Source organism: Nerophis ophidion, linkage group LG18 (genome assembly GCF_033978795.1).
Source record: "Nerophis ophidion isolate RoL-2023_Sa linkage group LG18, RoL_Noph_v1.0, whole genome shotgun sequence".
Classification (NCBI taxonomy): Eukaryota; Metazoa; Chordata; class Actinopteri; order Syngnathiformes; family Syngnathidae; genus Nerophis; species Nerophis ophidion.
This window is the reverse complement of record NC_084628.1, coordinates 6,040,878-6,054,613: the sequence shown is the minus strand read 5'-3', so window position 1 is coordinate 6,054,613 and position 13,736 is coordinate 6,040,878. Positions and strand designations below refer to the sequence as shown.

The 13,736-nt window shown below is 40.2% G+C and overlaps 1 long non-coding RNA gene across 1 annotated transcript; it reads left to right on the top strand.

The window, feature by feature from the left end:
- Positions 1 to 357: 357 nt before the first annotated feature.
- LOC133537523 (uncharacterized) lies at positions 358 to 8,807 on the top strand. Its single transcript, XR_009802714.1, has 2 exons — positions 358 to 2,889; positions 3,106 to 8,807. It is a non-coding gene; the product is annotated as an uncharacterized LOC133537523 (long non-coding RNA).
- Positions 8,808 to 13,736: the final 4,929 nt, after the last annotated feature.

Sequence of the window (13,736 nt, the reverse complement as noted above, 5' to 3'; positions counted from 1 at the left end):
TTCTCCCCGTGACTGCGTGGGTTCCCTCCGGGTACTCCGGCTTCCTCCCACTTCCAAAGGCATGCACCTGGGGATAGGTTGATTGGCAACACTAAATTGGCCCTAGTGTGTGAATGTGAGTGTGAATGTTGTCTATCTGTGTGGCGACTTGTCCAGGGTGTACCCTGCCTTCCGCCCGATTGTAGCTGAGATAGGCGCCAGCGCCCCCCGCGACTCCGAAAGGGAATAAGCGGTAGAAATGGATGGATGGATGGAATACTGAGTTGCATCCCAAGAACACCATACCTACTGTGAAACATGGGGGTGGAAACATCATGCTTTGGGGCTGTTTTTCTGTAAAGGGGACAGGACGATTGATCCGTGTTAAGGAAATAATGAATGGGGCCATGTATCGTGAGATTTTGAGCCAAAACCTCCTTCCATCAGCGAGAGCTTTGAATGGTTGACCAAATACTTATTTTCCACCATAATTTACAAATAAATTCTGTGAATTCCTGGATTTTTTTTCCCACATTCTGTCTCTCACAGTTGAAGTGTACCTATGATGAAAATGACAGACCTCTGTCATCATTTTAAGCGGGAGAACTTGCACAACCGCTGGCTGACTAAATACTTTTTCGCCCCACTGTATGTGTGTTTTGTTGTTTTCTTACCCACGGTCCGAGAATGTTCCACATGCCGGTGTTTCGACTTTAATAGCTTTAATTTCAGCTTTGCCACGACCCGTAGGTTCACTGTGTGAGTGTCATGAATGTTCGGCACACCCGTGGTGCGTTTAAGGTCGGGCGCAGAACGCAGGGTGAGGCCTGTGTCTGGGCGAGGGTGTGTTGTGTCGGCAAATTGCGCCGCTTTTACTGTACAGAAGTGTGTATCTGTATTTGCACTTGTGAACTCATGGTGCTATGGAAGCCTGGGTGAGTGTTCTCTTGCAGAGACTTCACCGTGGAATCATTTCATTCACCGCTCTTTTTTTTTTTTTTTTTTACATTTTTTTTTTTTATATTGAACTAAATCCCTTCCTGTCTGTTGGATATGTGAGAGACACCTGTAGCTTCCTCACATTCTTGTGCGTTCTGTTCATTAGCGCCCGTGTCAGTGGGTGCGTTCAGGCTTTAAAAAAAAATTAAATAGTAAATAAAAGCTGGTCATCACCTTGGCTAGTAGTGCATGAGTTGCACAGTAGCACGTTAGCCTCCCTGGATGCTAATGGTTAATAGCTCCATCACGGTCCTTTCCGTCACCACACACCGGAAGCAATGTCATGGGTGAAAGAGCCTCAGTTCACGGCCATACTTGCCAACCTTGAGACCTCCGAATTCGGGAGATGTGGGGTAAGAGTCCCGGAAGAGTTAGTGCTGCAAGGGGTTCTGGGTATTTGTTCCGTTGCGTTATATGTTGTGTTACGGTGCGGATGTTCTCCCGAAATGTGTTTGTCATTGTTGTTTGGTGTGGGTTCGCAGTGTGGCGCATATTTGTAACAGTGTTAAAGTTGTTTATACGGCCACTCTGTGTGACCTGTATAGCTGTTGACCAAGTCTGCTTGCATTCACTTGTGTGTGTGTGTGTCAACAGTATGAACGTTACAAAGATATTTTCTCTGCCAGTTTCTGCATCCACTGGGATTCTTCTTTTGTGTTTCTGCACCTGCGGTTCCCACACGAGGTTGCAACATTGTTTGTCAACACTGTCTGCTCTCATTTTCTCGCACATTTGACCCTCTGGTGTTCTGTGTACCTACACTCTGTCCTCCTTGTGTGTGTGTGTGCGTGCGTGTGTGTGCGCGCATGCGTGCGTGATAATGGGGTGTGTTGCACGGAAAATTCCTCTGCCAGTTTCTGCATCCCACTGGGATTCTTCTTTTGTGTTTTTGCACCTGCAGTTCCCACACAAAGTTGCATGATTGTTTGTCAACAATGTTTGCTCTCATTTTCTCGCACATTTGACCCTCTGGTGTTCTGTGTACCTACACTCTGTCCTTCTTCTGTCTCGGCCTGGTGTGTGTGTGTGTGTGTGTGTGTGTGTGTGTGTGTGTGTGTGTGTGTGTGTGTGTGTGTGTGTGCGTGACAACAATATGAACATTGCACGGAAAATTTCTCTGCCAGTTTCTGCATCCCACTGGGATTCTTCTTTTGTGTTTTTGCACCTGCAGTTCCCACACAAGGTTGCAACATTGTTTGTCAACAATGTTTGCTCTCATTTTCTCGCACATTTGACCCTCTGGTGTTCTGTGTACCTACACTCTGTCCTCCTCCTGTTTAGGCCTGCTGTGTGTGTGGGTGTGTGTGCGCAGTATGAACGTTGCATGGAATATTTCTCTGCCAGTTTCTGCATCCCACAGGGATTCTTCTTTTGCGGTTCCCACACAAGGTTGCAACATTGTTTGTCGACACTGTCTGCTCTCATTTTCTTGCACATTTGATCCTCTGGTGTTCTGTGTACCTACACTCTGTCCTCCTCCTGTCTAGGCCTGCAGCGTGTGTTTGTGTGTGTGTGTGTGTGTGTGTGTGTGTGCGTGTGCGTGCGTGCGTGACAACAATATGAACGTTGCACGGAAAATTTCTTTGCCAGTTTTTGCATTCCACTGGAATTCTTCTTTTGTGTTTTTGCACCTGCGGTTCCCACACAAGGTTGCAACATTGTTTGTCAGCACTGTCTGCTCTCATTTTCTTGCACATTTGACCCTCTGGTGTTCTGTGTACCTACACTCTGTCTTTCTCCTGTCTAGGCCTGCAGCGTGCGTGCGTGCGTGCGTGCGTGCGTGCGTGCGTGCGTGCGTGCGTGCGTGCGTGCGTGCGTGCGTGCGTGACAACAATATGAACGTTGCACGGAAAATTTCTCTGCCAGTTTCTGCATCAAACAGGGATTCTTCTTTTGTGGTTCCCACACAAGGTTGCAACATTGTTGTCAACACTGTCTGCTCTCATTTTCTCGCACATTTGACCTTCTGATGTTCTGTGTACCTACACTCTGTCCTCCTACCTAGGCCTGCTGTGTGTGCGCGTGCGTGATAACAATATGAACGTTGCACGGAAAATTTCTCTGCCAGTTTCTGCATCACACAGGGATTTTTCTTTTGTGTTTTTGCACCTGTGGTTCCCACACAAGGTTGCAACATTGTTTGTCAACACTGTCTGCTCTCATTTTCTCGCACATTTGACCCTCTGGTGTTCTGTGTACCTACACTCTGTCCTCCTCCTGTCTAGGCCTGCAGCGTGTGTGTGTGCGTGCGTGCGTGACAACAATATGAACGTCGCACGGAAAATTTCTCTGCGTGCGTGCGTGCCCGCCCGCCCGCCCGCCCCATATATAATGTGACTGGGCCGACACGCTTTGTATGGAGAAAAAGTGGATGTGACGACAGGTTGTAGAAGACGCCAAATTGAACCCAAATATTGTTGTCCGGGAGGAATTCAGGAGAATAGTTTGCCCTGGAAGATTTTCAGGAGGGGCGCTGAAAATCGGGAGTCTCCCGGGAAAAATCGGGAGGGTTGGCAAGTATGTTCCCAGCACTCATCTGCACTTTAGTTTGCCATTTTGCCAGTCACCCCACAATCCTTACGTGAGACAAGAACACACACTGCTTTCCCTTTTTCTGTGCATGCTAAATAGTGAAAAAACTGCTCGTAAGATTGATAGATTGAGACTTTTATTAGTAGATTGCACAGTACAGTACATATTCCGTACGATTGACCACTAAATGGTAACACCCCAATAAGTTTTTCAACATGTTTTAAGTCGGGGTCCACATTAATCAATTCATGATACAAATATATAATATCAGCATAATACTGTCATCACACAAGTTAATCATCATAGTATGTACATTGAATTATTTAACCCCAAGATGCAAAAAAGGAGGCAGGCAGGGAGTGAGAAAACATGGTTGAATTTAAAACACTAAGACAAAAAAACAAACAAAGGGTACAAACAAAAAGCGCGCACCTGGGCGGATAACAAACAAAAAGGCCTAGCGTGGAATCTAGCAGGTATCGAGCAAAAAACACAAGTCGTACTTATAATATGAAAACAAACTTGGAAGCAGAGAACAAAAGACAAGCTACAAACCACTATCAAATTGTTTTAAGTCGGGGTCCACATTAATCAATTCATGGTACAGATATATACTATCAACATAATACAGTCATCACACAAGTTAATCATCAGAGTATTTACATTGAATTATTTACATTAGGTTGATTGGCAACACTAAATTGGCCCGAGTGTGTGAATGTTGTCTGTCTATCTGTGTTGGCCCTGTGATGAGGTGGCGACTTGTCCAGGGTGTACGCCGCCTTCCGCCCGAATGCAGCTGAGATAGGCTCCAGCACCCCAAAAGGGACAAGCGGTATAAAATGGATGGATGGATGGATATATGTATTATCTGCCCACTTCTGTTTACTTTAGGGGTTAACTGTTAGAGTTGGTTGGTGACGAACCCCAAGATGCAAAAAAGGAGGCAGGCAGGGAGTGAGAAAACATGGTTGAATTTAAAACACTAAGACAAAAAACAAACAAAGGGTACAAACAAAAAGCGCGCACGTGGGCGGATAACAAACAAAAAGGCCTAGCGTGGAATCTAGCAGGTATCGAGCAAAAAACAGAAGTCGTACTTATAATATGAAAACAAACTTGGAAGCAGAGAACAAAAGACAAGCTACAAACCACTATCAAATTGTTTTAAGTCGGGGTCAACATTAATCAATTCATGGTACAGATATATACTATCAACATAATACAGTCATCACACAAGTTAATCATCAGAGTATTTACATTGAATTATTTACATTAGGTTGATTGGCAACACTAAATTGGCCCGAGTGTGTGAATGTTGTCTGTCTATCTGTGTTGGCCCTGTGATGAGGTGGCGACTTGTCCAGGGTGTACGCCGCCTTCCGCCCGAATGCAGCTGAGATAGGCTCCAGCACCCCAAAAGGGACAAGCGGTATAAAATGGATGGATGGATATATGTATTATCTGCCCACTTCTGTTTACATTAGGGGTTAACTGTTAGAGTTGGTTGGTGACGAACCCCAAGATGCAAAAAAGGAGGCAGGCATGGAGTGAGAAAACATGGTTGAATTTAAAACACTAAGACAAAAAACAAACAAAGGGTACAAACAAAAAGCGCGCACGTGGGCAGATAACAAACAAAAAGGCCTAGCGTGGAATCTAGCAGGTATCGAGCAAAAAACAGAAGTCGTACTTATAATATGAAAACAAACTTGGAAGCAGAGAACAAAAGACAAGCTACAAAACCACTATCAAATATAGCTTACCACAACGCTGCATTGACACGATATGATATGACACGACACGACAGGTAGCAACGACAAAAGCGACAATACAATACAGAAGCGACATGCAATACGTGACTATAATCTAGCACTGACTGGAGGAACAAAGCAGGTAAAATAGGAGCGGGCTGATGGACACCAGGTGTGGCCAGGTGCCAATCAGCCGTACCTGAGGGAAAAACAGGGCACAAGGAAAAAAAAAACAGGAAACAGACAAAATAAGAGCGCTGACAGGAACTAAAAACCGGAAATACTAAATACACACACACAGGAAAAACTAAAACACAAACAAACTGTCATTAACATGGCTTCTTGCATCCTCCAGTGTGTAGTGTAGGATGTTTAGCTATTGCATGTGCATTAGTCCTCCAGTGATAATAATACTTGCTGTATAAGAAACAGTTATTTTCCACCAAGGAGGCGAGGATGAGTTAGCCACGCTAGAATCACTGTCAGATTAGCGTGACACAGCTAGAATGTGTCATCAACATGCGTGTTTATAGTAATAAGAGCTTTATTGTCTGCCAAAATGCTATTTATATTGTTTGTATCACACAACCCTAGTTGGTGATTAACTTCTCCTAACCCCTAATTACCACAGAAGCAACACGCGCTAGCGAGGTAGTCGGAAGAACGACGTGTCACGACGCCAAAGAAAGTAGTTCCTTGCTGTTTGCGATATAGATAGTTTAATAGGCAGGTGCCGGAAATGGAGCATCGTTGCTGTTTTTTGTTTATATTGTTGTTACTCAGCCAGCGTTTGTGGGTCTGATGGACTGGACAGATGTTTATTGGGATAAGGTAAACATCTGTTCAGTATTTTAACATAAAAGTGTTTGATTGGGAGGCATTAAAAGCCACAAAATGCAACGGGTCCATCAGACCCACAAACGCTGGCTGAGTAACAACAATATAAACAAACACTTTTATGTTAAAATACTGAACAGATGTTTACCTTATCCCAATAAACATCTGTCCAATATTTTAACATAAAAGTGTTTGATTGGGAGGCATTAAAAGCCACAAAATGCAACGGGTCCATCAGACCCACAAACGCTGGCTGAGTAACAACAATATAAACAAACACTTTTATGTTAAAATACTGAACAGATGTTTACCTTATCCCAATAAACATCTGTCCAATATTTTAACATAAAAGTGTTTGATTGGGAGGCATTAAAAGCCACAAAATGCAACGGGTCCATCAGACCCACAAACACTGGCTAAGTAACAACAATATGAACGTTGCAGGGAAAATTTCTCTGCCAGTTTCTGCATCCCACAGGGATTCTTCTTTTGTGTTTCTGCACCTGCGGTTGCGACATTGTTTGTCAACACTGTCTGCTCTCCTTTTCTCGCACATTTGACCCTCTGATGTTGTTTGTACCTACACTCTGTCCTCCTCCTGTCTAGGTGTGTGTGTGTGTGTGTGTGTGTGCGCTACACAGACCATCAATTTCCACACTTCTATTAGTTCCGGGTCCAATGGACCCTGACATCTTATATGTAATAGAAACGTGTAGGGGGGGTGTATGGTGTGTGTGGTCATTAAATATCCATCCATTTTCTACCGCTTACTCCCTTTTGGGGTCGCGGGAGGGCGCTGGCGCTTATCTCAGTTACAATCGGGCGGAAGGCGGGCTACACCCTGGACAAGTCGTGACCTCATCGCAGCGTAGCTCGGTTGGTAGAGTGGCCGTGCCAGCAACTTGAGGGTTGCAGGTTCGATTCCCGCTTCCGCCATCCTAGTCACTGCCGTTGTGTCCTTGGGCAAGACACTTTACCCACCTGCTCCCAGTGCCACCCACACTGGTTTAAAATGTAACTTAGATATTGGGTTTCACTATGTAAAGCGCTTTGAGTCACTAGAGAAAAGCGCTATATAAATATAATTCACTTCACTCATTAAATATTTATTCTGATATATTTTCTTTACAGAAAATGAGCCAAAGTCAGTGAGTCTCGGTTTGAAAAATTAATCAATTATAGCATTTTTCTTTTATTAGTAAATGAAAATGGGTCCCACAGACCCGAACACCACACAAGGGTGAAAAAGGTCTATAGGCAGAATAGATGACTTTTTTTAATCGGCTTTTATAGTCATTGCACATTAGCCACATTGTTAGCCGCCTCTTGCTAGCAGTTTTTTTTTTTTACTATTTTACTAAATGCACAGAAAATGGATAGGCTAGTTTGTTCTTGTCTCTAGAAGTGTTGTGGATTGATGGGCAACATTCCAAAATTAGTGCAGTTCCCCTTTTGAAGGGAACTTCGTTTTTAAGGGTTTGTTAAAAAGTTAAAGAAAAAAAACTTTGTAAAAACAAATATGATGACTTTTTATTGCGTTCTATAGACTCGGGATGGGCATTATCATTAATCGACTCGTTTTTTGTTTGTTTTAGCGGAATAATGACATCAACTGAAGAGTTACAATGGAGAAGTCTCGCTGTTATTGTTATGTTCTTCTTCAGGCCACAGTTTAGTCAGGCCAGAACGACAGCGCCCCTGCTGGTTGCAGCCAAGTACTGCACTCCTAGGATTAGAATTAAGAATCGGCTTTTATCGTCATTGCACGTTAGGAAAGACAAAATTGCGGAATTGTGGAAGCTGCCCTGCACCAGCCGTCAGGAGCAGTTCCAGGTTCTGTGTCTTGCTCGAGGACGCTCAGGCGGAGATCGAACCAGCCACCTTTCGGTTACGACACCAAATACTCAAGCTGTCAATCATATCAAGCCCATCCTTACGAGACTAGTTTGAGAACAGGGTACCTCCGAGGTCGGAAAAATTCCTAATCATCGAGAAGACCCAAGAGCATTTTAAAACAGGGTCTCCCTCCTACCATGCATGCGCCACATCGCCAACTACTGGCCGGGCATGCACATTGCAGCCTTTTTCAGATTTTTTTTGCAAAGGATATTTGTTTAGTGTTTGGACTTCCTGTCTAAAACACAATTCAGTATTTATCCAGCGAGATTTGCTGAAGGCCAACTGAGCGCCGAGGAGAAAAAAAAAGTGTTTTTCTTTGCTTTTCCATCTGTTTCGATTGAAATGAAGATGTAAGAATTCCGTAGAAGCATAAAAAAAAATTTTTTCCTCCTTTACTCGGCATAGGACTTGCTTGCGATTGATGACAATGTACAACTTGTAAAATGAACATAAATGCAAAAAAAAAAAAATCAAGAAAACAACAAACAAAAAAAAAATACCAGTCAGAGGCCAAGTTAAAGGACTCAACTTTTTGTGTTTTTATTTTTTTATTCGCAATTTATCACTGTGTGATACTTTGTACATCATATTAAACTGTATTCAAACAATTTCCTCTTCACTACAAGGGATAAGAGACCTGCTTTTTATTATTAATAATAATTTGGTTTATTATATATTTTTGAACTGCATTCTAGCTTGTATCAAATGAGACCCCTGTTTTTTTGTTTTGTTTTTGTTTCATGGGTCGCTAGTTGTATGTCGTTAAAGGTAAAAACGATAAAAAAAACAACAGTTTTGTACAGTGAATGTGTGGATATTGTTTTTTCTTTATATTGTGCAGCACTTAAATTTAACTCTCAAGCTTATACTTTAATACACTACATGTTGTAAAAGAACTGTAGCAAAAATAATTTGAAGATTTTTGCATGAATGGCAATAGCCCTTTATCAGGGGTGTCCAAAGTGCGGGCCCAGGGGCCATTTGGGGCCCGCAGGTCATTCTTTAACAGCCCCACATTTTAAAAATACAATTGGGAAAAAAATAAAAAACATAAAAAGTGGTATAAAAGTGCAAACAGGTGAAATGTAACAAGAAAATGTTGCAATGTTTTAATAACACAAAGTTGCCATGCAGGCTGTTTCTTTCTTTAAAACATAATAATGAATCAAAGTCAGTGTCATTTTGAATTATTGACCTATTCAAGGCTTCAATTACGTCACATTAAGTATTCCACTTTGAGATATTTTTTGTGGAAAATGTAGGATATTTTGTGTTTTGCCATATAAAAAAACTGAGCTGTTTTTTGTTTTTTTTAAAGAAGGGCCTTAAACAAACAAAACATAAACAATAAAACTTAAAATTGACGGATATATCTGAAGTTGATATCGAGATTATTGTGCTAAAAGTAAACAATAAAAAAAAAGTATATTTTATTTTTTAGCACTTTAATGAGTAGGACAACTTTTGGATCCCAAATTATTTTAGTGTGATTTGTTTCTAAGTGTCATTGCTCAACAAATAATAATGAATCCAAATCCAAAATGAATCCCAAATATTCCACCTATAAAAGTTATTGGGTGAAAATATTGCATATTTTGTGTTTTTTTTTCTTTTTTCTTTTTTTTTTTTGTTCTAATGTTGATCTAGAGATTTAAAACTTGCATAATAATAATAAAAATAATAATACTGAATAATGACACATTTTAATTTATTTTTTTTTTGGACCAAAAACTGAATGGAAGCCTAAATGTATATTTTTCATACATTTATTGTATTGGTTTTTAAAATAAAAATTATGAAAATGGCCCCCACTTGCTTTGATTTTTCAGTGTGCGGCCCCCAGTGGAAAAAGTTTGGACACCCCTGCCCTTTATGGACCATTCATCTATTGTAGCTACAACTCTGCCCTCTTGTGGACAAATTTGGTACGACAGCAAATTATTAGTAATTTAGCCATTTTTTTACACGTTTAAGACTCTTAATTAATCCCTGTCTTACTTTAGTTGCTTTATTTCCTTTTGTCTGTGATTAAGACTACTTGTAGTAAAATTCTGCATGTAAAAAAACGAAACAAAATGCTTGATATTACGGCTTTTTTCATTTAAAATTTAAAAAAATTGTCTGACAGTGTGGTGCAAAATACAGGACTGTCTCAGAAAATTAGAATATTGTTATAAAGTCATTTTATTTTCTGTAATGCAACTAAAAACATGAAAACGTCATAAATTCTGGATTCATTACACAACTGAAATATTGCAAGCCTTTTATTATTTTAATATTGCTGATTATGGCATACAGCTTATGAAAACTCAAAAATCCCATCTCAAAAAATTTGAACATTTCCTCAGACCAAGTAAAACAATATATTTATAACAGCAAAACAAAACTAAAACATTTGAAAATGTCAATTAATACACTCAGTAGCTCTATGCAGATGATTTCGTTTTCCAGCATGATCTGGCACCTGTCCACAGTGCCAAAACCAGCAGTAAGTGGTGTACTGACCATGGCATTACTGCCAACTCCCCTGACCTGAACCTCATAGAGAATTTGTGGGTTATTGTGAAGAAGAAGCTGAAAGACACCAGACCCAATAATGCAAATAATGCTTTTGAAGCATCCTGGGCATCCATAACACCTCAGCCACAGGCCGATTGCCTCCATGCCACGCCGTATTGATGCAGTAATCCGTGCAAAAGGATTCCCAACCAAGTACTGAGTGCATTAATTGACATTTTCAAATGTTTGATATTGTTTTGCTGTTATAAATCTTTTTTTACTTGGTCTGAGGAAATATTCTAATGTTTTGAAATAGGATTTTTGAGTTTTCTTAAGCTGTATGCCATAATCAGCAATATTAAAATAATAAAAGGCTTGCAATATTTCAGTTGATGTGTAATGAATACAGAATGTATGACATTTTCATGTTTTTAGTTGCATTACAGAAAATAAAAGGACTTTATCACAATATTCAAATTTCCTGAGACAGTCCTGTATTGAAGCATCAACATTTTGGGTCAAAAAATAGGTGAGAAAAGAAAAGTCAAATATAATCAATTTATCTTGTGGCAGCGAAGGGAAAACTTAGAAACAAGTTATGGGGTGACAAATGTAAAAGTTCAGTCAAAATTTTCCAGCAGATTTAACTCACTTTTCTAAGACTTAACTCATTTCATCACATTTAAGTTTAAAGGAAATGTCAACTCTATTATATCTAAATGTTAAATCTAAACCAAAATCTTAAATATACATCTTCAGCTTCAAAGTCGCACTAAAACATTTTGACAGACTTTTGAGTGCCGTGTGTATTGTTCTTTATCGGGGTGGTATAGCTCGGTTGGTGGAGTGGCTGTCCCAGCAACTTGAGGGTTGCAGGTTCGATTCCCGCTTCCGCCAACCTAGTCACTGCCGTTGTGTCCTTGGGCAAGACACTTTACCCACCTGCTCCCAGTGCCACCCACACTGGTTTAAATGTAACTTAGATATTGGGGTTCACTATGTAAAGCGCTTTGAGTCACTTGAGAAAAGCGCTATATAAATATAATTCACTATGGGCTGGACTTTCACTATGTTAGATCCACTATGGACTGGACTCTCACTCTTATGTTAGATCCACTATGGACTGGACTTTCACTATTTTTATATACACTATGGATTAGACTCTCACTATTATGTTAGATCCACTATGGACTAGACTCTCACTATTATATTAGATCCACTATGGACTGGACTCTCACTATTATGTTAGATCCACTATGGACTAGACTCTCACTATTATATTAGATCCACTATGGACTGGACTCTCACTATTATGTTAGCTCCACTATGGACTGGACTCTCACTATTTTTATATACACTATGGATTAGACTCTCACTATTATGTTAGATCCACTATGGACTAGACTCTCACTATTATATTAGATCCACTATGGACTGGACTCTCACTATTATGTTAGATCCACTATGGACTAGACTCTCACTATTATATTAGATCCACTATGGACTGGACTCTCACTATTATGTTAGATCCACTATGGACTAGACTCTCACTATTATATTAGATCCACTATGGACTGGACTCTCACTATTATGTTAGATCCACTATGGACTGGACTCTCAATATTGTTATATACACTATGGACTAGACTCTCACTATTATGTTAGATCCACTATGGACTGGACTCTCCCTATTATGTTAGATCCACTATGGATTGGACTCTCACTCTTATGTTAGAGCCACTATGGACTGGACTTTCACTATTATGTTAGATCCACTATGGACAAGACTTTCACTATTATGTTAGCTCCACTATGGACTGGACTCTCACTATTATGTTAGATCCACTATGGACTGGACTCTCACTATTATGTTAGATCCACTATGGACTAGACTCTCACTATTATATTAGATCCACTATGGACTGGACTCTCACTATTATGTTAGATCCACTATGGACTGGACTCTCACTATTATGTTAGATCCACTATGGACTAGACTCTCACTATTATGTTAGCTCCACTATGGACTAGACTCACTATTATGTTGGATCCACTATGGACTGGACTTTCACTATTATGTTAGATCCACTATGGACTAGACTCTCACTATTATGTTAGATCCACTATGGACTAGACTCTCACTATTATGTTAGATCCACTATGGACTAGACTCTCACTATTATGTTAGATCCACTATGGACTAGACTCTCACTATTATGTTAGATCCACTATGGACTAGACTCTCACTATTATGTTAGATCCACTATGGACTGGACTCTCACTATTATGTTGGATCCACTATGGACTGGACTCTCACACTATTATGTTAGATACATTATGGACTCGAATCTCACTATCATGTTAGATCCACTATGGACTGGACTCTCACTGTTTTTATATCCACTATGGACTAGACTCTCACTATTATATTAGATCCACTATGGACTGGACTCTCACTATTATGTTAGATCCACTATGGACTAGACTCTCACTATTATGTTAGATCCACTATGGACTGGACTCTCAATATTGTTATATACACTATGGACTAGACTCTCACTATTATGTTAGATCCACTATGGACTAGACTCTCACTATTATGTTAGATCCACTATGGACTAGACTCTCACTATTATGTTAGATCCACTATGGACTAGACTCTCACTATTATGTTAGATCCACTATGGACTAGACTCTCACTATTATGTTAGATCCACTATGGACTAGACTCTCACTATTATGTTAGAGCCACTATGGACTAGACTCACACTATTATGTTAGATTCACTATGGACTGGACTGTCACTATTTTTATATACACTATGGACTAGACTCTCACTATTATGTTATATCCACTATGGACTAGACTCTCACTATTATGTCAGATTCACTATGGACTGGACTGTCACTATTTTTATATACACTATGGACTAGACTCTCACTATTATGTTATATCCACTATGGACTAGACTCTCACTATTATATTAGATCCACTATGGACTAGACTCTCACTATTATGTTAGATCCACTATGGACTAGACTCTCACTATTATGTTAGATCCACTATGGACTAGACTCTCACTATTATGTTAGATCCACTATGGACTAGACTCTCACTATTATGTTAGATCCACTATGGACTAGACTCACACTATTATGTTAGATCCACTATGGACTGGACTCTCACTATTATGTCAGATTCACTATGGACTGGACTGTCACTATTTTTATATACACT